Source organism: Amblyraja radiata, chromosome 16, assembly GCF_010909765.2.
Source record: "Amblyraja radiata isolate CabotCenter1 chromosome 16, sAmbRad1.1.pri, whole genome shotgun sequence".
NCBI classification, from domain to species: domain Eukaryota; kingdom Metazoa; phylum Chordata; class Chondrichthyes; order Rajiformes; family Rajidae; genus Amblyraja; species Amblyraja radiata.
The window spans coordinates 35,501,120-35,526,596 of record NC_045971.1 but is presented as its reverse complement, the minus strand read 5'-3'; the positions used below and the strand labels follow the sequence as shown (position 1 = coordinate 35,526,596).

The 25,477-nt window shown below is 46.9% G+C and overlaps 1 long non-coding RNA gene across 1 annotated transcript; it reads left to right on the top strand.

Annotated features, from left to right (window-relative positions):
• The first annotated feature begins 9,999 nt into the window (after positions 1-9,999).
• Positions 10,000-15,007, top strand: LOC116982341. The gene is made up of 3 exons (XR_004414432.1): positions 10,000-10,045; positions 13,485-13,540; positions 14,924-15,007. It is a non-coding gene; the product is annotated as an uncharacterized LOC116982341 (long non-coding RNA).
• Positions 15,008-25,477: the final 10,470 nt, after the last annotated feature.

Here is a 25,477-nt window from a genome sequence, read left to right as displayed (position 1 = left end):
AAGACTTTGGTGCCTTTGCAAATGAGGGCTATTACCATTAACCTAAAATAACCCTAAAGGTGTTGCATTGTTTGAGTATCTGTAGTTTGTGTGTGTATACCTGTCAAACGTGGATGTGTGGATGTATGTGTGGATGTATGTGTGGATGTATGTGTGTGGATGTATGTGTGTGCATGGATGTGTACATGTATGTCTGCGTTCGGATGGATGGGTGTGTGTGTGCGGATGTGCGTACAGATGGATGTGTGTGTGGATGTGTGTATGTATGTGTGGATGGGTGGGTGGACTGTTGCACTATCATTCACTAGCACGCCATTATCATAAGTAATTCACTCATTGTTTAAATAATTTGACCAAATAAACAGTGAAACGATCGACACTAAAATAAAACTTTATATAATCATTTATTCCCCCAATTTATTTGTTTACATTATATAAACACGAGCCAAAGTCATTGTGTGATTTAAACACATCTTTAATGAGCACTTAGCAGCACTTAGGACAACAGGTTATCAATACATCTTAGCTGCTCGAACTGAAGTGCCGGATATGGGGCGTTAAGTATAAGTGTTATGGAGGGGTGGAGTTAGTGGTGCTGGCCTGTGTGTGATTGGCTCACATGCACTATCAATTTACATCCTTCCCCCTTGGGATTAAGTGTGGAATGTGCACCCATGCCATGGAGTTAAACATACTCGCCATATCTGTCTGGTGGTCTGCTAACACGTCCCGAGCGCGTGCAGACCCAACCCTCCCCTCCCTTTCCTGAAAGATGCGACAGAGATCCAGGAGGCGAAAATGACGTGGGAGAGGCTTGCGGGGACCGAAAGGGGAAACATGCGGTGGGTGAGACCCCGTGGTTGGTGGAGACCGAGGGACGAGGAGGGGTGTAAAGCATGGGGGGACGGGTGGGAGACATCGCAGAAGGCAGCTGGAACAGGAGCGGCGGAGCATAGGGACCAGCAGGCGGTGGGCGGGGCTCCCTCACAGCAAGCAGGTGTTGTCGACTTCTCCAGTAAACCGCTCCCTCACAGTCCACCATGTAGAATCGTGGCTCGTCGGTCGGGCTGACAACTGTGCCCAGACGGGAATGTCCAGTCGAAGTTCATAGACGGACGACCTGGCCCGGCTGTAGAGGCTCGAGTGGTCTGCTAGAACTGTCGTATGCTCGTTTCTGGATGTTCTGCCTCTCTTGGAGACGTCTCTGGATAGGGGCAGACTCCAACGCGCAAGGAACCAGCTGCTGTTGAGCGGTGGGGACCGGAGACCTCGTCAATCTTGACATCAGGCGCTGTGCCGGCGATCTCAGGGTACCATCCCTGGCAATGTTTCTGAGATTCAGGAGATCGAGGTAGACGTCCGACTTTGAGATGCGTGCTCCCTCCAGCAAGTGCTTGGCACTTCTAACTGCGCGTTCAGCAAGTCCATTACTCTGTGGATACTCGGGACTGCTCATGACGTGCTGGAAATTCCATCGGTCTGCGAAAAGCTGGAACATGTGGCTGGTGAACTGCCAGCCATTGTCGGTTCTCAGGCAAACAGGAACGCCATAGGTGGAGAAGTGTCTCTTCAGCTTCTTGATGACCATATCAGACGTGAGGGAGGTCAGTTCGTCAAGTTCAAACCAGTTAGAAAAGGAATCGACCTGGCAGTGCTTTCCGCATCATTCGAAAATGTCTGTCGCCAACGACGTCCAGGGCAGTAGTGGTGGCGGTTGTTGCAGAAGGGGCTGCTGCTGCTGATGAGGCGCAAGGTTGTTGCGTGGGGCATGAGGCTATGCGGTCCCGGATGTACTTGCCATCCCCGGCCAGTAGAACAGACCACGAGCGCGTGCCAGTGTGGAGTCGGCTCCTGGGTAACTGCTCTGTGCCTCTTTGAAGTATTCATCTCGCAGCGACGAGGGTATCACCACCTTGTGACCCTTAACCACAACGCCGTCCTGCACCACCAGTTCATCACATACCAGGAAGTGCGGCTGTACCTCTGTGGGCATGTCGGATCGTCTGTCTGGTCAGCCTGTTTTGATGATGAAGGAGCGGGTTTGAAGCGTATCGTCCGTGTGCGCGGCAGGGTACGCAGTTGCTTACTGGGGACGAGATCGACACCGAGGACCATGAAATCCTCCTGTTCATGGGGGTGTTGTTTGCAATATGCCCGAGGTGCACGAGACAGAGTGTCAGCAACATGCATGTCCTTACCCTTTTTGTATGTAATGGTGAAGTCGTACCTCTGCAGCTGCAGCATCATGCGCTGCAAGCGAGCTGGCGCAGCATGGATGGGCTTGTTCAGGATTGTCACCAGTGGTTGGTGGTCCGTCTCGACCATGAACGTGTTGCCAAGGACGAAGTTGTGGAATTTGGTGCAGGCAAAAACGACAGCCAGCAGTTCCTTATCGATTTGCGCGTAGTGCTGCTCCGTGTCGGTCATGGTGCCGAAGGCATACGCAACAGGTAGTAGTGTGCCATCAGCAGATGGTTGCAAGCAGGCTGTGCCGAGCCCAAATTTCGAGGCATTGCAGGTGATCGTCAGGGTCGGTGCATTGGTCAGTTTGGATTTTAAGACATCATTAGCGGCCTGATGTTGCAGGAACCATGACCATGCAGTGTCCTTTTTTGTCATCTGCCGCAGTGTGGAGCATAGTTCGCTGAGGTTCGGTATGAACTTTCCGAGATAGTTTACTATGCCCAGATAACGTTGCAGGCCTTTCACGTCTGTGGGGGCAGGCATCTCTGTGATGGCAGCAGCTTTCTTCGGAGCGGGTTTAAGGCCATCAGGAGTAAAGATGTGGCCGACGTAGGAGACCGCTGGAACCCGGAACTTACACTTGTCAGGATTGAGCTTGAGGTTGATCTTGCGGGCGCGCTCCAAGATGAGCCTGAGATTATGACTGACAGGGTTCAATCTATGCTGAAGGACATGGCCTCCATAGGCGTAATTGAAGCAGTCAGCGACCCCACCGCCTGGGTCTCGACCATGATTGCCACATTCAAGAAGGGAAAGAACGAAATCCATCTGTGCATTAACCCGAAAAACCTGAACACTGCCATTAAGCACCCACACCACCCCACATCTGACACCATGTAAACAAGAGCCAGAGACAGTGTGTGATTTAAACACATCTTTAATGAGCACTTGAAACTTAGCAGCGTTGAGGACGACAGGTTGTCAGTGCATTGAACTGCAGTGCTGGGAACGAGTGTTAGTATAAGTGTTATAGTGGGATGGAATTAGTGATGCTGGATATGTGTGATTGGTTCACATGCATCATCAATCTACAGTGGCCCTTTTTGATTTTTGCCCTGGATTTGTCTGCCTGCCACATTTACTTTTCACCTTGCTACCTATTGCTCCTACCCTAATTTTCCACCCCTCTGTCTCTCTGCTCACACATTTAAGAAACCCTTTCCCTTTAACTCCATCCTCGATTATCCCATTTGACACCCCACCCCCCTTATTCAGTTTAAAACCACCCGTTTAGCAGTGGCAAACCTGCCTGCTGGAATGCTGGTCCCCCACCTGTTAAGATGCAATCCGTCCCTTTTGTACAGTTCCCCCTTACTCCAAAACAGATCCCAGTGATCTAAGAATTTAAATCCCTGCCCCGTGCACCAGTTCCTCAGCCACATCTTCAGGTCCCCATATCTCCCTGTTCCTGCTCTCGCCAGCACGAGGAACTGGAAGCAAACCGGAGATAACAACCATGGAGTTCCTGCTTTTCAGCATTTTTTCCGAGCTCTCTAAAGTCACGCTGCAGAATATTCATCCCCTTCTTTGCGACATCGTTTGTGCCGACATGCACTACCACTTCCGGTTGTTCACATTCGCCCTTGAGGATTTTCTGCACTCTGTCCGTGACATCCTGGATCTTGGCACCCGCAGAAACCCCTGTACATACCTCTCACAATGGAGTCTCCCACTACAATGGCGTTGCCTGACGTTGGCCTACTTGGTTTTGGTTCAATAGCCCTATTTGCTTCGCAAGCCAGTTCGCCGCTCAGTGTAATAATGTCTTCTGTCCCGACAGCTTCTAAGTGGGTGAACATTTTTACAAGAGGTACAGCACCCGGGGATGTTTGCATTCCATGCTTTCCTCCCTTTCTCACCGTCACCCACCTTCTCTCTTCCAGTACCTTAGGTGTAACAATCTTACTGTAGGACTTGTCGAGGAACGACTCCGTTTCTGAGTATAGTTTACCAAACAATCAAACATGCTGGCATGATGCTGCTGGTAAATGTCACATAAAGGTGAGTAGCATTGTAAGTAGAATTTTAAAGAATTCTCAACTATTGTTGAGCCACGCTGACTAGCATGACTGGAATTAGTTCTTAGTTCACTGTCACTCAGCACTCAGCATGCTGGCATAATGCTGCAAAATCATTCAGGTGCTACTGAATGTATATTGCCATTTACCACTACTTCTACTAATGCAAAGGCATTTGTTGGCCTTAGCCTATATGCCATCTCTGATTCAACGAATATAGTACCTCAGACCAGTTTATCCAGCAGGGCAGTCCTCAGTTTGTTAATGCTGTCAACGCATGTTTCGTTCTGCAGTACACTGATGTAGGTGGCTCCACTTCCACCTCTTCTTGCAGTGCCCCGTTTGGCCTCCCAAAGTGTGACTTTATCTTTAATGGCAGTCCTCAGTTTGTTAACGCTGTACAAGGCCTATGTCATTCCGCAGCAAGTACACTGATGTTGGTAGCCCGACTTCTACCTCTTCTTGCAGTGCCCGGTTTGGGCTCCCAAGGTGTGAGGGGATTAACAGACAGTTCAGGGTTCCTCTCACAGACTCTATAGATGCTGCCTCACCCGCTGAGTTTCTCCAGCATTTTTGACTACCTGAGGTTTCCTCAATGTCCCCCCCCCTCCTGAGGCAACCCATCCCCCCCCTCCCCCACTGAGGCGTCACGCCCCCCTCGCTCCATCCCCCTCCCCCTGCCCCTTACTCACTCCATCCATCCCCTTCGGACCTCTCTCAGTCCTTGGACCGCGCTGCCCGAATCTCCCCCCCGACGACTCTGTTTCTCTGCTTCTCCCCCAGTCTCCGTCACCCTGGACGTGGAAACAGAAGGTCCATGGGTCCATGGCTTGAGGTGTCTGAGGAAGAGGGTGAGACTGACCGGGACCCTGAGGAGTCTCCCTGACACCGGAAAGAGGTTTATAGATTGGCCGTGTATGCTGGGATCTGAAGGATTCACACACACAACCACATAAACACACACACATATGTACACACATGGGTGTATGTATATATGTGTGTATGTGCATGTAAATATGCATGTGTGTGTGGTGTGTATATACCTGTGTCTACATATATATGTTTGTGCATATATTTGTGGGTACACATGTGTATATAAGTATATGTGTATATATATTTGTATGTATGTGTGTGGATATGTGCATGTGACTGTATGTAGGTAAGTGTGTGGGTATGTTTTTTATATATATTTGTGTGTTTGTGTGTGTGCATATATATGTGTATGTGTATGTTTGTGTGTGCATATATATATATGTGTTTGTGTGTGCATACATGTGTTTGTGTGTGTGCATATATACAGTGGCTTGCAAAAGTTTTCATACCCCTTGAACTTTTCCACATTTTGTCACGTTACAACCACAAACGTAAATGTATTTTATTGGGATTTTATGTGATAGACCAACACAAAGTGGTGCATAATTGTGAAGTGGAAGGAAAATGATACATGGTTTTCAATTTTTTTTACAAATAAAAAACTGAAAAGTGTGGCGTGCAAAAGTATTCAGCCCCCCTGAGTCGATACTTTGTAGAACCACCTTTCGCTGCAATTTCAGCTGCAAGTCTTTTGGGGTATGTCTCTACCAGCATTGCACATCTAGAGACTGAAATTTTTGCCCATTCTTCTTTGCAAAATATCTCAAGCTCAGTCAGATTGGATGGAGAGCGTCTGTGAACAGCAACTTTCAAGTCTTGCCAGAGATTCTCAATTGGATTTAGGTCTGGACTTTGACTGGGCCATTCTAACACATGAATATGCTTTGATCTAAACCATTCCATTGTAGCACTGGCTGTATGTTTAGGGTCGTTGTCCTGCTGGAAGGTGAACCTCCGCCCCAGTCTCAAGTCTTTTGCAGACTCTAACGGGTTTTCTTCCAAGATTGCCCTGTATTTGGCTCCATCCATATTCCCATCAACTGTGACCAGCTTCCCTGTCCCTGCTAAAGAAAAGCATCCCCACAGCATGATGCTGCCACCACCATGTTTCACAGTGGGGATGGTATGTTCAGGGTGATGTGCAGTGTTAGTTTTCCGCCACACATGGCGTTTTGCATTTAGGCCAAAAACTTTTTGGTCTCATCTGACCAGAGCACCTTCCTCCACATGTTTGCTGTGTCCCCCACATGGCTTGCGGTAAACTGCAAACTGGGCTTCTTATGGCTTTTTTTCAACAATGGCTTTCTTCTTGCCACTCTTCCACAAAGGCCCGATTTGTGGAGTGCACGACTAATAGTTGTCCTGTGGACAGATTCTCCCACCTGAGCTGTGGATCTCTGCAGCTCCTCCAGAGTTACCATGGGCCTCTTGGCTGCTTCTCTGATCAATGCTCTCCTTGCCCGGCCTGTCAGTTTAGGTGGACGGCCATGTCTTGGTAGGTTTGCAGTTGTGCCATACTCTTTACATTTTCGGATGATGGATTGAACAGTGCTCCGTGAGATGTTCAAAGCTTGGGATATTTTTTTATAACCTAACCCTGCTTTAAACTTCTCCACAACTTTATGCCTGACCTGTCTGGTGTGTTCCTTGGGCTTCATGATGCTGTTTGTTCACTAATGTTCTCTAACAAACCTCTGAGGCCTTCACAGAACAGCTGTATTTATACTGAGATTAGATTACACACAAGTGGACTCTATTTACTATTTAGGTGACTTCTGAAGGCAATTGGTTGCACTAGATTTTATTTAGTGGTATCAGAGTAAAGGGGGCTGAATACATTTGCACGCCACACTTTTCAGTTTTTTATTTGTAAAAAAATTTGAAAACCATGTATCATTTTCCTTCCACTTCACAATTATGCGCCACTTTGTGTTGGTCTATCACATAAAATCCCAATAAAATACATTTACGTTTGTGGTTGTACGTGACAAAATGTGAAAAGTTCAAGGGGTATGAATACTTTTGCAAGCCACTGTATGTGTGTGTTTGTGCAAATATGTGTGTTTGTGTGTGTGCATATATATGTGTGTGTTTGTGTGTGTGCATATATATGTGTGTGTGTGTGTATATGTTTGTGAGTGCATATATATGTGTGTGTGTATATATATATGTGTGTGTGCATATATATATATGTGTGTGTGTGTGTGTGCATATATGTCTGTGTGTGTGTGTGCGCATATGTGTGTGCATGTTTGTGTGTGTGCATACATGTGTGTGCAGATATATGCGTGTGTGTATATGTGTGTGTGCATATATATGTGTGTGTGTGTTTGTGTGTGTGTGTGCATATATTTATGTTAAGTAGACACAAAATGCTGGAGTAACTTAGCGGGTCAAGCAGCATTCTCAGGAGAGAAGGAATGGGTGATGTTTCGGGTTGAAACCTTTCTTCAGAATGCGTGTGTATATTTATGTGTGTGTGTTCCCTGGGGAGGGGGACCAGTGGCTGAGGTTGGAAGCTGGCAGAGAGCACGGTTGCAGAGTGGAGGATGCAGCTTCACCTCGCTGTTGTTCCCGGCTGGAGTTACTATCAGTGTCTGGAAGCTGCCCTCGCCCTGTCTGCAGTCAACCCCAGCTAAAGCTTTTTGTTTCATCTTCAGAGTCTGAGGATCGATTTCAAAGCAAAGTGAAACACAGCTGTGATGGCCATTCACTGGAACCCTGACAACTGAGCATTGAGAAGATTTACCCAACTTTGGTAATATTTACTTTTGTTTAGGTCAGAGATACAGCATGGAAACAGGCCCTCCGGCCCACCGAGTCCACGCCGACCATCGATCGCCCGTTCAGACATGTACAATGTTACTCCAGGGGCCGCTGGAAGGTGGAAGCCCCGCAGAGAGTGCTTTGGTTTTCCACTGAATTTACAGTGGGAATGTGGCAGAATCCCGCCTGGATTTCCTAACCTGCATCTTACGCTGTTGTTTAACGTACCTTTAATGTGTCTTTGTTTCACGTTCCAATAAAACACAGTACCATGGGCGGCAATGAGAAGACAAATGGTGAGGACCAGCGGCAGGGCTCAGTCAGGAACTCCAGCAGGGAAGATATCATCTGCAGAGTGAATACAATGAATCAGACAGTGACAGTGACTGACACACACGCATACTCACACACACTCACACGCACACACATCACAGCTGCCCCAGCAACCTCTAGCCATGACGTCAGTATATATATATCTGGAGAAATATCCGTATAGGTATCAGTATATATGTGCGTGTATATTTATAATACATATATATATCAGCATGTCTGTGCGTGTACAATATAGATACATATACTGGTATATATAGACTCTATTGTACACACATAGACATCTTGATATATATATAGGGTGGTTGCACGAAAGGTCACTGGGTCATAGGGCTCGACGCACGGAGCCGCTAAATCCAACTGGAAGACATCCGTCACTTCCGGTATATGTTATTAATGCTAGAAATGCGTACTTTCCTACCTGTTAAAAACCGCCAGAATGTTGAATTTTTGCGCTGAAAAAAATTGTGGGAGTCGGGGTAAGTGTGAGAGACATGTACCCAACTGTAGAATTCCAAACGTGAAGCGAAATGAAGGTATAGAGAAGTGAGAACTGAAGGGACTACAGCAGCTAAAGTACATGGTAAACATTGAAAATATTGGGAATTATCGCGTTTGCTCACTGCATTTCATCAAGTAAGGCATTATTTGTGTTTTTTCTTGATTCCTTTGGTATCTAAAAATTCTCAGAAGTGATAAATCTGGCTGTGTGATAAATCTGTCTTCAGATGCGTTTTCATTTTGTATGTAAAAACCCACGAGAACCATGGGCGATTAAAAAAAATTACAGCCAGATTGATCACTTCTGAAACTTTTTAGATGCCAAAGGAATCAAGAAAAAACACAAATAATGCCTTAGTTGATGAAATGCAGCGAGCAAACGGCCAATGCTCGCCAAGCACTGGCTGTTGTTGTCCCTTCAGCTCTTGTTTCTATCTACCGTCATTTCTCCTCACTTTTGGAATTCTGAAGTAGGCTAAATGTCTCACACGCTTATCCGGATTTCCATAATTATTTACTGCGCAAAAATTGACAATTTCACCGGGTTTTAACAGGCCCGCTACGTTGGAAACAATGGTAAGTGCCTACCTGCAGTACATCGCGTGTAATCCATTTGGAGTAGCCTAGCAACAGTACGGGTCATGGGTCGTGACCCGACTGCCATGAAACCTCCCAATACTGATACCCCCCCTCTCTCATTAAATATATATATATATATCCTCTCATTTCTCTCCTCTCACTCCTGTCCCTGTGACTCTTTTTCCCTCTCTCATTCCTTTCTCTCTCTCCCACTCCCCCCCTCTCTCATTAAATATATATATAACAGTATATATATATATAACAGTATATATATATATATATATATATATATATTTAATGAGAGAGGGGGGGGGGAGTGGGAGAGAGAGAAATGAATGAGAGAGGAGAGAAATGAGGGAAAAAGAGTCACAGGGAGAGGAGTGAGAGGAGAGAAATGAGAGGAGAGGGAGAAGAGAGACAGAGGAATGAGTGAGAGAGAGAGGGAGGGAGGGAGGGAGGGGGGTGGGAGAAAGAGACAGAGAGTTATTATTTTTTAACATTTCCACCGTTGGGCGTGACAGTAAAGTTGGGGTGGATGTCGGCGAGGAATGCGGGCGGATGGGGAGCGGGCCCGGCTAGGCCGCGTTGCCGGGGTAACGGGCAGCTCCAAAGTTCTTATAGCGTATAGGATCTTTGGGCAGCTCCGTGACCTGTGCCCCCGGGTTGGCGCCATGGCTGCCATGGAGGAGCTGGAGCTGCTGGTGGAGGAGCTGGTGGAGGACGAGAACCGCATTGTGAGCGGGGGGAGGAGGGAGTGGAGGTGTGAGGAGCGGGAGTGAGTGAGGAGAGTGGGGGAGGAGGAGGAGTGAGTGATGGAGGGAGGAAGGGAAGGAATGAGGGAGGAGGAGAGGGAGGAGTCGAGGGTGAGGGAGGACGAGACGAGGGGGGAGTGAGGGAGGAGGGGGAGTGAGGATGGCAGGGAGTGAGTGAGGAGAGGGAGTGAGGGAGAAGGAAGAGGGGGAGGAGTAGAGGGAATGAGAGAGGGGGAGGAGAGGGAATGAGGGTGGAGGGAAGTGAGGAGGGGAGTGAGGGAGACGGGGAATGAGTGAGGAGTAGATGGAGTGAGGCAAGAGTATGGGGGGAGAAGGAGATGGACAGAGGGGACAGGGGGAGAGGGACAGGGGACAGGAGACATGATTGGAGGAACTGATGGTGGACGAGAACATTGTGAGCGAGGGGGAGGGGGGGGAGAGGGGGGAGCTGGAGAAGCTGGTGGAGAATGTGGAGCAGTTGGTGGAGGATGACAATCTCATTATGAGTGGGGGGGCAGTGTGGGGAGATAGTGGAGAGGGGATGGAGGAGCGGGGTGAGGTGAGGGGTAAGAGGAGGTGTGGGGGAGAGTAGGAGAGGTGACAATGGGGATAACTACATTCGGAGAGGGGGAGGGAGGAGAGGGAAGGGAAGGGTGGTGTATGTAGAGGGGACAATGGGGAGAGAAGCTGGGTGATGGATGAGAACCACATTATGAGCGGGGACAACATGGGAGAGAGAGGGGACAGAGTGAGTGGAGGGGTGATGAGGGAGGGAGTAGTAGGGGAAAGAAGTGGGGACAAAGGGGAGGGAAGTGGGGACAAAGGGGAGAGGAGCTGGTGACGTGCGAGAACTGCATTGTGGGCGGGGAAAGGGGACAATGCAGGGAGTGGTAAGAGGGGTGAAGGAGAGTGGGACAGAGAGGAGAGGGGACAGATGGATCCAGAGGAGGGGGCAGAGATTAATTTCGGGTAGAAGGAATTAACTCTGGAGTAAAGAGGGTGCGAGTGGGTTTGGAGGGTACATCTTGGGGAGAGGAGGAATCTGGGGGAGAGGGGGTAGATTTGGGAGCGATGGGGTCAATTTGGGGGATGGGACAGGTCTGGGCTAGGGGGGAGGGTGATAGATCTGGGGCAGCAGCAGGTAGAGATACTGCCTCACAGTGCCAGAGACCCGGGTTCGATCCTGACGAAAAGATGAAGTACGAAGGGAAGCTGGCCAGGAATATAAAGAAGGACAGTAAAAGGTTCTTTAGATTTGTTAAGGGCAAAAGAGTAGCAAAGTCAAATGTTGGCAGATACGGGTGAAATTATTGTGGGGAACAAGGAAATGGCAGAAGAGTTGAACAGATACTTTGGATCTGTCTTCACTAAGGAAGACACAAACAATGTCCCAGAAGTACTTGAGGACAGAGGATCTAAGGAGGTCGAGGAACTGAAAAAAATTTCATTAGGCGATAAATAGTATTGGGTAGGCTAATGAGACTGAAGGATTATAAATTTCCGAGGTCTGATGGTCTGCATCCCCGGGTCCTCAGGGAGGTGGCTCTAGAAATAGTGGACGCATTAGTGATCATTTTCCAATGTTCAATAGATTCAGGATCAGTTCCTGTGGATTGGAGGATGTTATCCCACTTTTCAAGAAAGGAGCGAGAGAGAAAACGGGGAATTACAGACCAGTTAGCCTGACTTCGATGGTGGGAAAGATGATGGAGTAAATTATTAAAGAGGTAATAATGGGTCATTTGGATAGCAGGAAAAGGATTAGCCCAAGTCAGCATGGATTTATGAAAGGAAAATCATGCTTAACTAATCTTCTGCAATTTTTTGAGGATGTGACAAGTAAAATGGATGAAGGGGAGCCTGTGTATCAAGACTTGCAGAAAGCCTTTGATAAGGTCCCGCAAGGGAGACTGCTGACTAAAATGGTAATGGGCCAATGGTAATGGGGGTAGGGTGTTGACGTGGATAGAAAATTGGTTGGCAGACAGGGAGCAAAGAGTAGGAGTGAACGGGTCCTCTTCAGAATGGCAGGCAGTGGCGAGTGGAGTGCTGCAAGGCTCGGTGTTGGGGCCGCAACTGTTTACCATATATATTAATGATTTGGAAGAGGGAATTAGGAGCAACACTAGCAAGTATGCGGAGGACACAAAGCTGGGTGGCAGTGTGAACTGTGAAGAGGATGTTAGGAGGTTGCAGGGTGACCTGGACAGGTTGAGTGAGTGGGCAGATGCGTGGCAGATGCAGTATAATATAGATAAATTTGAGGTTATCCACTTTGGCGGCAAAAACAAGGAGGCAGATTATTATCTCAATGGGGTTAGGTTAGGTAAGGAGGAGGTACAACGAGACCTGGGTGTCCTTGTACACCGGTCACTGAAAGTTGGCGTGCATGTACAGCAGGCAGTGAAGAAAGCTAATGGAATGTTGGCCGTCATAACAAGAGGATTTCAGTATAGGAGTAGATAGGTTCTTCTGCAGTTGTATAGGGCTGTGGTAAGACCATATCTGGAGTATTGCGTACAGTTTTGGTCTCCTAATTTGGGGGAGGACATCCTTTTGATTGAGGCAGTGCAGTTCACGAGATTGATCCCTGGGATGGCGGGACCGTCATATGAGGAAAGATTGAAAAGACGAGGCTTGTATTCAGTGGAGTTTAGAAGGATGAGGGGGATCTTATAAAAACATATAAAATTATAAAAGGACTGGACAAGCTTGATGCAGGAAAAATGTTCCCAATGTTGGGCGAGTCCAGAACCAGGGGCCACAGGCTTAGAATAAAGGGAAGGCCATTTAAGACTGAGGTGAGAAAAAACATTTTCACCCAGAGAGATGTGAATTTGTGGAATTCCCTGCCACAGAGGGCAGTGGAAGCCAAATCACTAGATGCATTTAAGAGAGAGTTAGATAGAGCTCTAAGGGCTAGTGGAATCAAGGGATATGGGGAGAAGGCAGGCATGGGTTATTGATTGGGGACGATCAGCCATGATCGCAATGAATTGCGATGCTGGCTCGAAGGGCTGAATGCCCCCCTCCTGCCCCTATTTTCTATGTTTCTGACTATTGGTGCTGTCTGTATGGAATTTGTTTGTTCTCCTGCACGGGTTTTTTCCGCAATCTCCGGTTTCCTCTCACACTCTGAAAACGTGCAGGTTTGTAGGTTAATTGGCTTGGTAAAAAGGTGAATTGTCCCTAGTGTGTGGAGGATAGTGTTAGTGTTCGGGGCTCGCTGGTCAGCAAAGACACGGTGGGCTGAAGGACCTGTTTACACGTTGTACCTCCAAACTGATGAGGATTGGTTGAAAACACGTGAAGGGGATGGGAATTAAAAATTTGCTCTCTTCCCATTGCTGTAAATTCCCTCTCTTCCTTCTCCATTTTTGACAGAATCAGTACCCTGAGATATTTGGGTTTTGTTCTGCAGGTCACCTACAAGATGCTGAGCCATTCCTTTAGCATTCACATCAACCAGGCGAAACAGTAAGTGCCCGAGCTGCAATCTGCACTACCTTGTTACGTCATTCCCCATTTTAAATTGATGCCAGCTACCGGGCGGTCATTTGTCTAGAATACCCGAGAGTGAGGAGACAACCGTTGTCAAACGAGAGTCGCTCACACAGCATGTACTCAGTTGTTGGACACAAGGATCTGTAAATGCTAGAATTTTGCGTAGAACATTATAGGTTCTGGAGGAACTCAGGGGGACTGACAGCATCTCTGGAGAGAGGGAATGGGTGACGTTTCGGGTCAAGAGTCTTTTTCAGACTAGAGAAGTCTTCCGTCTAAAGAAGGGTCTCAACTAGAAATGTCACCCATTCCTTCTCTCCAAAGATGCTGCCTGTCCTGCTGAATTACTCCAGCATTTTGTGTCTAACATTTGTGAAGTTTATGGACAGGCGAGGTTTCACGTCAAGACCTTTCTAGCAGTCCGAAGAAGGGGCCCGAACCAAAACATTATGTATCTATGTCCTCCACAGATGCTGCCTGACCCAATGAGTTCCTCCAGCACATTGTGTTCTACTCAGTTAATTTTTTGTTTTGAGTATGGAGACTGAAGTCTGCATTCCAGCATCTGCAGTTCTATTTTGCTGGGACCTATTAGGCTAATTGTGAAGGGCCCAGCAGTTGCTCGTGATGTTACGCATCTCTCATGGAGAGAATTGTCTTATTTTCGGACCTGTAACAATATTTAAAGAAATTTGGACAAGTACGTGGACAGGAAAGTTTAGAGATGTGGGCTGGTGGGACTGAGCGGCACGGTGGTGCAGCGGTAGTTCTGCATTTAAGCGCTTGTAGCGCCAGAGACCCTGGTTCGATCCCGACTAAGGGTGCTGTCAGCATGGAGTTCGGACGTTCTCCGTGTGGCCGCCTGGGTTTTCTCCGATATCTTCGGTTTCCCCCCACACTCCAAAGACGTACAGATTTGTAGGTTAATTGGTATGAATGTAAAATTGTCCCTAGTGTGTGTAGGATAGTGTTCTTTTTCTTATCGAGTCCACACACAAGATTAGAAGTTGGTCAGCCAGAGCTAAACACACTTCTCGGCATATTCACACAATGGTGTCTGGCTTGTGCTTCTTGTATGTGGTGGTGGAAGGATTAGTGGAAACAGGGCCGCGATGTAACTGCTCTTTCCTTGACCCCAGACTAGTGTTAATGTGCGGGGATCGCTGGTCAGTGCGGAATCGAAAGGCTGAAGGGCCTTTTTCCACGCTATATCTCTAAACTAAACTAAACTAAATTAGTATAGACGGGACATCTATGTCGGTGTGGACGATTTGGGCCGATAGTCGTGTTCCCGTGTTGTGTGACTCTGACTCTACTTCACTAACTGAGCCGTTCCCTCTTGTATATCTCTGCCAGGTTGCTCTATCACTATGTGGAGCGAAAGAGGAAAGAAAATTCTGGGGCACAGCTCCATGTGACCTATCTCGTCTCTGGGAAGGCGGAAAAAGATGGAAACTCGGTGTGTATTGGTTTATTCATAAGTTCTAGGAGCATAATTAGCCGACTCCAATTATGCCTCGCGCTGCCTCGGCAAGGCCAGCAGCATAATCAAGTACAAGTTGCACCCTGGTCACTCCCTCTTCTCCCCTCTCTCATCGGGCAAGAGGTACAGAAGTGTGACAACGCACACCTCCAGATTCAGGGACAGTTTCTTCCCAGCTGTTATCAGGCAACTGAACCATCCCACCACATCCAGAGAGCAGTGCTGAACTACTATCTACTTTGGTGACCCTCGGACTATCCTTGATCGGACTTTGCTCGCTTTTCCTTGCACTAAACTTTATTCCCTTATCACTGGAACACTTTACACTGTAAATGTACACTTTACTCTGTAAATGGCTCGATTGTAATCATGTCTTTCTGCTGACTGGATAGCACGCAACAAAAGATTTTCACTGTACCTCGGTACACGTGACAATAAACTGAACTAACCATTCGGCCCATCAAGTCTATTCCACAATTCAATCATGGCTGATCTATCTCTCCCTTTCAATCCCATTCTCCTGCCTTCTCCCCATAACCCCTGACACCCATACTAATTAAGAATCTGGCAATCTCCGCCTTAAAAATATCCATTGACTTGGCCTCCACAGCCGTCTGCGCAATAAATTCCGCAGATTCACCACTCAATGACTAATGAAATTCCCCCTCATCTTTCTAAAGGTACGTCATTTTATTCTGAGACTATGGCCTCTGGCCCCAGACTCTCCCACTAGCGGAAACATCCTCTCCACATCCACTCTATCCAGGCCTTTCATTATTTGGTAAGTTTCAATTAGGTCCCTCTTCGTGTTCATTCTTATCACATGTGCTGTGATAGTGTGGGAGAAAACCTTGTTTGTCAATGTTTATCCAGTCAAGTTGTACTATGTCTCCCATTTGATCAAGTATTGAAGTTATGATAGAAGAGGTGTGAATTGTGAAGTCAGAGGAGGGAGAAGAGGTGGAGTGGTTTGGAGGAGGAATGTGTATCCTCTGTACTGGCTCGAAAGGCCGAATGGCCAACTCCTGCATCTATTGTCTATTGTCTCTCACCTGTATCCACCTATCACATGTTGGGCTCTATCCTGTGCCCTCCTCTCTTTCCGCTCCCCCACCCCATTCTCCACAATCGCAATTAGTCTGAAAAAGGGTCCCGTCTCAAAACATCACCTCGACATATCCTCTGGAGATACTGCCGGACCCGCTGAGTTACTCCAGCACTCTGTAAAACATCACCTATCCATGTTCTCCACAGATGCTGCCTGACCCTCTGAGTTACAAGAGCATTATGTGAAACGTCACCTATCCATGTTCTCCACAGATGCTACCTGACCCACTGAGTTACTCCAGCACTCTGTGAATCGCCACCTATCCATGGTCTCCAGAGATGCCTGATCCGTTGAGTTACTCCAGCACTCTGTGAAACATCACCTATCCATGTTCTCCACAGATGCTGCCTGACCCGCTGAGTTACTCCAGCACTCTGTGAAACGTCACCTATCCATGTTCTCCACAGATGCTGCCTGACCCGCTGAGTTACTGCAGCACTATGTGAAACATCACCTATCCATGTTCTCCAAAGATGCTGCCTGACCCACTGAGTTACTCCAGCACTTTGCCTTTTTTTGTTGTAAACCAGTAGTTCTTTCTGTCTCCAAAGAAATAAATGACCTGCATCATCGCCAATGGTGCAGCAGCTGCTGTCTGTGAGAGGGTGTCGGGGAGAGGAAATGAAAGTGAATGAGTGACTGTACTAAATCAGCATTATTTTATTCCAGTGTCACAAGGTGGTGAGAGAAGATCGATTGGAAGGTAAGAACAGATTGTGTAGTGTGACGACAGCCCTATCTGTCTGTATATCACCCATGTCTATGTCTGCGTGTATCCCAGTGGTCGAAAGCCTTCTTCAGAGGAAGGAGGGTCTCGAAGGGTCTAAAGAAGGTTCTGAAGGGTCAACCTCGCCCATTCCTTCTCTCCATAGATGCTGCCTCACCCGCTGAGTTGCTCCAGCATTTTGTGTAATGTACAAACCTGTACGTTGGATAGTCTTTGGAGTGTGGGAGGAAACCAAAGCACCCATGGAAAACCCACGGGGAGAATGTACAAACTCCATACAGACACCACCCGTAGTCGGGAAGAAGTTTTGTTGTCTTGAAACTGGAATCTCTTGCATTGTAATGAACAATTCCAGCTCTGTACGCAGACTGGTGTGTTGTGCACGTCGGCACAAACAACATCGGGAAGAAGAGGAAGGAGGTTGTCCAACATGAGTTCAGAGAGTAATGCCCCTGGCCCACTTAGGAGACCTGAACGGAAACCTCTGGAGACTTTGCGCCCCACCCAAAGTTTCCGTTCGGTTCCCGGAGTTTGCAGGTGGTTGCCGGAGGTTGCAGGTAGTGGAAGCAGGTAGGGAGACTGACAAAAACCTCCAGGAACCTCCGGGAACCGCATGGAAACCTTGGGTGGGGCGCAAAGTCTCCAGAGGTTTCCGGTCAGGTTTCCTAAGTGGGACAGGGGCATTAGGAAGAAGTCTGCAAAGTAGGACTTCGAGGGTGGTTATCACTGGATTGCTTCCAGTACCTTGTGCTAGTCAGGACAGGAACAGGGAGATAGGGGATCTGAATATGTGGCTGAGGGGCTGGTGCAGGGAGCAAGGATTTAGATTTATCGACCCCTGGGATCTCTTCTGGGGTAGGGGTGACCTGTACAAAAAGGACGGGTTACACCTTAACTGGAGGGGGACTGACATTCTGGCAGGCAGGTTTGCTAGGGCTACACGTGTGGGTTTAAACTAAATAGTGGGGGGGAGGGATTGACAAATTGGGAGTATAAAGATGGAGTTGGAGGGGAAGTGAGTACAGGAAAAATTACAAACGTTTCTTGAATTAATGGGAAGGAAAGTTCGAGAAGGGATAAAAGAGTAAGGTCAGGGCCAATTGCGAGCGGTGCGAGGGGGGACATGAATACGGAGGTCAAAGTGTTTTATATGAATGCGCGAAGTATAAGAAATAAAGTGGATGAGCTTGAGGCTCAGTTACTAATTGGCAAGTATCATGTTGTGGGAATAACAGAGACATGGCTGCAAGCGAGCCAGGGCTGGGAACTGAATATTCAAGGATATACCTCCTATCGAAAAGACAGACAGGTGGGCAGAGGGGGTGGGGTAACTGTTGGTGAGGAATAAAATTCAGTCCCTTCCAAGGGGTGACATTGAAACAGGAGATGTGGAGTCAGTATGGATAGAACTAGGTAATTGTAAGGGTAAAAAGACCCTAATGGGACTAATCTACAGGCCCCCAAACAGTAGCCTCGACATAGGGTGCAAGTTGAATCAGGAGTTAAAATTGGCATGTAGCAAAGGTAATGCTGTGGTTGTTATGAGAGATTTCAACATGCAGGTAGACTGGGGAAATCAGTTTGGTACTGGACTCCAAGAAAGGGACTTTGTAGAGTGCCTTTGTGATGGATTCTTAGAGCAGCTTGTATTGGAGCCTACCAGTGAGAAGGCAATTCTGGATTTAGTGTTATGTGATTAGCCGGATTTGATAAAGGAACTTGAGGTTAATGAGCCATTAGGAGGTAGTGACCACAATGTGGTCAGGTTTAATCTAAAATTGGAGAGGGAGACGGGTAGATCGGAGGTGTCAGTGTTACAGTTGAATAAAGGGGACTATGGGGCCATGAGGGAGGAGCTGGCCAATGTTGACTGGAAAGATACCCTAGCAGGGATGACAGTGGAACAACAATGGCAGGTGTTTCTAGGAATAATACAGAAGGTGCAGGATCACTTCATTCCTAAGAGGAAGAAAGATTCCAAGGGGAGTAAGGGGCGACCGTGGCTGACAAGGGACGTCAAGGACAGTATAAAAATAAAAGGGAAGAAGTACAACGTAGCAAAGATGAGCGGGAAGCAAGTGGATTGACTGTTGTTTAAAGGGCAACAGAAGATAACTAAAAAGACAATACGGGGGAAAAGATGAGGTATGAAAGTAAGCTAGCCAACAATATAAAGGAGGATAGTAAAAGCTTCTTTAGGTATGTGAAGATGAAAAAATTAGTTAAGACCAAAGTTGGACCATTGAAGATCGAAAAAGGTGAATTTATTATGGGGAACAAGGAAATGGCAGATGAGTTGAACAGGTACGTTGGATCCGTCTTCACTAAGGAGGACACAAACAATCTTTCTGATATAGTAGTGGCCAGAGGATCTGGGGCGACGGAAGAAATTAAGGAAATCCACATTAGGCAGGAAATGGTCTTGGATTGACTGATGGGACTGAAGGCTGATAAATCCCCAGAGCCTGATGGTCTGCGTCCCAGGGTACTTAAGGAAGTGGCTATAGAAATCGTGGATACATTGGTGATCATTTTCCAATGTTCTATAGATTCAGGATCAGCTCCTGTGGATTGGAGGGTAGCTAATGTTATCCTACTTTTTAGGGAGAGAAAACAGGAAATTTTACTTCGGAGTCACGTGAGTGACTACGTGAAGAAGGGCCGTCCGTTTGCGTGCGCGTCATTACGTCTGAACGCAAACGCGCGACGGACTGGCAGAGGCACTATATCCTCCCAGGCCGTTAGGATGGGCAGGTAAGGAAAGTTGAATCACATACCTGCGTTCGTTCGGGCTTGAAACTTTTTGTAGTTTCAGGGCCCAGATGTCGAGGAGACGGTCCGTGGGGAAGTCGGCTGCCGAAGACCGCAGCATTTCCCAGTAGCGGGCAACGGTGTTTCCCGACATTTAGCGCCGGCAGCTGAACCGGCAGGAGCCTTGGTGCAGGAGGAGAGCTCCGTTGGTGGTCCTGCAGTACGGGAAAATCCACCCGCAAGTCAAACAACCCTTTGACTCAGAAGAGTCCGGGGAGGGAAAGGGATACCCTCCCTCAACGGAGAGCGTCTGAGGACGACTCTCCCACATAGGAGCAACTTTTTGGAGAGGTTGCTCCAACAATGACCTGCTTTAAGGAGAGAGCTGTGTCAGCCCGGACCTACAGCAGCAGGCAGTACCGGGAGCCTCGCATAATAGTGATAGTGATTGTGGGAGATTTCAATTTTCCACACATAGACAGGGAAACACATTATGTAAATGGCCTGGATGGGTTGGAGTTTGTAAAATGTGTGCAGGATAGTTTTTTGCAGCAATACATAGAAGTACCCACTAGAGAAGGGGCGGTGCTGGACCTCCTGTTAGGAAATGAGACGGGTCAGGTGGCAGAGGTATGCGTTGGGGAACAGTTCGGGACCAGTGATCACAATACCATTAGTTTCAATATAATTATGGAGAGGGTCAGAACTGGACCTAGGGTTGAGATTTTTGATTGGAGAAAGGCTAACTTTGAGGAGATGCGAAAGGATTTAAAAGGAGTAAATTGGGACATTTTGTTTTATGGGAAAGATGTGGAAGAGAAATGGAGTATATTTAAAGGTGACATTTTAAGAGTACAGAATCTTTATGTCCCTGCTCGGTTGAAAGGAAATAGTAAAAATTGGAAAGAGCCATGGTTTTCAAGGGAAATTGGACACGGTTCGTAAAAAGAGGGAGATCTACAATAATTATAGGCAGCATGGAGTAAATGAGGTGCTTGAGGAGTATAAAGAATGTAAAAAGAATCTTAAGAAAGAAATTAGAAAAGCTAAAAGAAGATATGAGGTTGCTTTGGCAAGTAAGGTGAAAGTAAATCCAAAGGGTTTCTACAGCTATATTAATAGCAAAAGGATAACGAGGGATAAAATTGGTCCATTAGAGAGTCAGAGTGGACAGCTATCTGCAGAGCCAAAAGAGATGGGGGAGATATTGAACAATTTATTTTCTTCGGTATTCACCAAGGAGAAGGATATTGAATTATGTGAGGTAAGGGAAACAAGTAGAGTAGCTATGGAAACTATGAGATTCAAAGAAGAGGAAGTACTGACACTTTTGAGAAATATAAAAGTGGATAAGTCTCCAGGTCCGGACAGGATATTCCCTAGGACATTGAGGGAAGTTAGCGTAGAAATAGCAGGGGCTATGACAGAAATATTTCAAATGTCATTAGAAACGGGAATAGTGCCGGAGGATTGGCGTACTGTGCATGTTGTTCCATTGTTTAAAAAGGGGTCTAAGAGTAAACCTAGCAATTATAGACCTGTTAGTTTGACGTCAGTGGTGGGCAAATTAATGGAAAGGATACTTAGAGATAATATATATAAGCATCTGGATAAACAGGGTCTGATTAGGAACAGTCAACATGGATTTGTGCCTGGAAGGTCATGTTTGACTAATCTTCTTGATGGAAGGTTGGTTAAGAAGGTTCAATGGTTGGGTATTAATGGTGGAGTAGCAAGATGGATTCAACAGTGGCTGAATGAGAGATACCAGAGAGTAATGGTGGATGTTTGTTTGTCAGGTTGGAGGCCAGTGACTAGTGGGTGCCACAGGGATCTGTGTTGGGTCCACTGTTGTTTGTCATGTACGAACATGATGGTTGTTTGTCAATGATCTGGATGATGGTGTGGTAAATTGGATTAGTAAGTATGCAGATGATACTAAGATAGGTGGGGTTGTGGATAATGAAGTAGATTTTCAAAGTCTACAGAGAGATTTATGTCAGTTGGAAGAGTGAACTGAAATGTGGCAGATGGAGTTTAATGCTGATAAGTGTGAGGTGCTACATCTTGGCAGGACAAATCAAAATAGGACGTACATGGTAAATGGTAGGGAATTGAAGAACGCAGGTGAACAGAGGGATCTGGGAATAACTGCACAGTTCCCTGAAAGTGGAATCTCATGTAGATAGGGTGGTAAATAAAGCTTTTGGTGTGCTGTCCTTTATAAATCAGAGCATTGAGTATAGAAGTTGGGATGTAATGTTAAAATTGTACAAGGCATTGGTGAGGCCAATTCTGGAATATGTGGTACAATTTTGGTCGCCTAATTATAGGAAGGATGTCAACAAAATAGAGAGAGGACAGAGGAGATTTACTAGAATGTTGCCTGGGTTTCAGCAACTAAGTTACAGAGAAAGGTTGAACAAGTTAGGGCTTTATTATTTGGAGCGCAGAAGGTTAAGGGGGGACTTGATAGAGGTCTTTAAAATGATGAGAGGGATAGACAGAGTTGACGTGGATAAGCTTTTCCAACTGAGAGTAGGGAAGATTCAAACAAGGGGACATGACTTGAGAATTAAGGGACAGAAGTTTAGGGGTAACATGAGGGGGAACTTCTTTACTCAGAGAGTGGTGGCTGTGTGGAATGAGCTTCCAGTGAAGGTGGTGGAGGCAGGTTCGTTTTTATCATTTAAAAATAAATTGGATAGTTATATGGACCGGAAAGGAATGGAGGGTTATAGTCTGAGCGCAGGTATATGGGACTAGGGGAGAATACGTGTTCGGCACGGACTAGAAGGGTCGAGATGGCCTGTTTCCGTGCTGTAATTGTTATATGGTTATAATGGGGCAACCCAATGTCTTCCCCATTGGAGGGGGAAGTACATATGGAAGAAACCACTCTGAATCGGAGTACAAAAGCAGGCCGGGGGGGGGGGACCTTCCCAGGGACAAGCAGAAGAGAGGAAGTAAGTAAGTAATGTTTATTATATAGCACTGTTTAAATCAACTTGCATCAGAGCTTTACATAAAATAAATAATAAGCACAAAAGAAAATAAATACTTCTGCAATCATCCAGGTTCCACTGGGTGCTTCCCTGGATAGAGATCTAGAAAATGTCTCCTGCTCTGAGGAGAGGAGTCAGAGTTTCAGTCTGACCCAAAGCAAGAATCTCATTTAAGCCCGCTGGAGGGGTAATTTTACTCCTGTGTTTTTGTTCAAAATGACAATAACATTGATAATTGCATTAGTGTTCTCGGACCAGGAAAGATCTTCAGAGATGTGCATGCCCAGGAATTTGAAGCTCTTGACCCTTTCAACCGTCGACCCGTTGATATAAACAGGACTGTGGGTCCCCATCCTACTCATTCCAAAGTCCACAATCAGTTCCTTGGTTTTGCTGGTGTTGAGGGCCAGATGATGGCACCATATGGACAGTTACTCGATCTCTCTTCTATACTCTGACTCATCCCCATCAGTGATACATCCCACAACAGTGGTGTCGTCAGCGAACTTGATGATGGAGTTCGTACTGTGACTGGCTACGTAGTCATGAGTATAGAGTGAGTACAGCAGGGGAGTGAGCACGCAGTGAGGTGCTCCCGTGCTGATTTGTGGAGGCCAGTTCTCGATACTTTCAAGAGAGAGCTAGATAGGGCTCTTAAAGATAGCATAGTCAGGGGATATGGGGAAAAGGCAGGAACGGGGTACTGATTCGGGATGATCAGCCATGACCATGCTTGGATTGAGTGGATGTGGAGAGGATGTTTCCTCTAGTGGGAGAGTCTAGGACTGACGGTCACAGCCTCGGAATTAAAGGATATTTTTTTAGGAAGGAGATGAGGAGAAATGTATTTAGTCAGAAGGTAGTGAATCTGTGGAATTCTTTGCCACACAAGGCTGTGGAGGCCGTCTGTTGATATTTTTAAGGCAGCGATAGATAGATTCTTGAATAGCATGGGTGTCAGAGGTTATGGTGAGAAGCCAGGAGAATGGGGTTGAGAGGGAGAGTTAGATCAACCATGATTGAATGGCGGAGTAGCCTAAATGGGCAGAATGGCCTACTACTCCTATCACTTGTGACATTGTGCCTACACAATGGATGGTTATAAAATTCTCATTTGTTCACCACTGTCCCTGGCCTTATATATCCCACCCAATCCAGCCACGCTGCTCTGAGAATTGTGTAGGAAGGAACTCTGTGTATTTCCATATTCCCGTTTAGATTTAGTTTAGCGAAACATCGTGGAAACAGGCCCTTCAACCCACCGTCCATGCCTACCATCAATCACTGATTTACACGAGTTCTATGTTATTCCACTATCTCATCATTCCCCACACACCATGGGCATGTTTTACAGAGGCCGATTAATCTACCAACCTGCACGTCCTTGTGATGTGGGAAGAAACCGGAGGAACGTGCAAACTTCGCACAGACAACACTTGAGGGCAGGTTCAAACCGGGATCTCTGGCGCTGTGAGGCAGCAGCTCCACCTGCTGCACCACTGCTATGGTTGTAGGTTTACAGGGTTATTTACCGATATGGAGGGACTATCCTATGCTGAGAGAATGGAGCGGCTGGGCTTATACACTCTGGAGTTTAGAAGGATGAGAGGGTATCTTATTGAAACATATAAGATTATTAAGCGTTCGGACACGATAGAGGCAGGAAAAATGTTCCCGATGTTGGGGGAGTCCAGAACCAGGGGCCGCAGTTAATGAATAAGGGGAAAGCCATTTCGAACGGAGACGAGGAAACACTTTTTCACACAGTTGTGAATCTGGAATTCTCTGCCTCAGAGGGCTGGTTCTCTGGATACTTTCAAGAGTGAGCTAGATAGGGCTCTTAAAGAAAACGGAGTCAGGGGATATGGGGAGGAGGCAGGAACGGGGTACTGATTGGGTATGACCAGCCATGACCACATTGAAGGGCCGAATGGCCTACTCCTGCACCGATTGTCTATTGTCTATATCATTTTGGCAGCTTTCCCAAGGCAGCATGAAAAAATGTAGGTGGAGTCATTCGTGGGGAAGCTGGTATGCCTGATGGACTGGGCTATGTCCACTGCTCTCTCCATTTTCTCTCCATAGTCTTGCGCAGAAATATTACCTGACTAAACTATGACGCAACTCGATAGGATGCTTTTGATGGTGCATCTGTGAAATTTGTTATGACAAACTTACTTAATCTCCTGAGGAGGTAAGATGATTGCTAGTCCCATTAGTAAATGTTAAGCAGAATGGGCCGGCACTTTTGAGCTTTGAAGATGAGAGATGATCTCATTGGAAGATGCAAGGATGATGTTTCCCTCAGAACAGTTATCAGCTACTCGTAGTCACAGAGTCATACGGTGTGGAAACAGGCCCTTCGGCACAACTTGCCCACACAGGCCAACATGTCCCAGCTAAACACCTCTGCTAAATCCATCTAAATCTACCTGATCTCCCGGTTGCTGAACACTTTAACTCCCCTTCCCATTCCCACATTGACCTTTCTGTCCTGGACCTCCTTCATTGTCAGAGTGAGGCCCAGCAAAATTTGGAGACGGGGAGTTAACCTGGTCTATTCAGCCACCATTGATCCTTTGTTCAACATTACTTAAATGAAATTACCTGATTTTTATCACATTGCTGCTTGTCGCATCTTGTTGTGCCCAAACTGGATAATGCATTCCTGCTATTATACATCAAGGCATACATAGAAACATAGAAATAGGTGCAGGAGTAGGCCATTCGGCCCTTCGGGCCTGCACCGCCATTCAATATGATCATGGCTGATCATCCAACTCAGTATCCTGTACCTGCCTTCTCTCCATACCCCCTGATCCCTTTAGCCACAAGG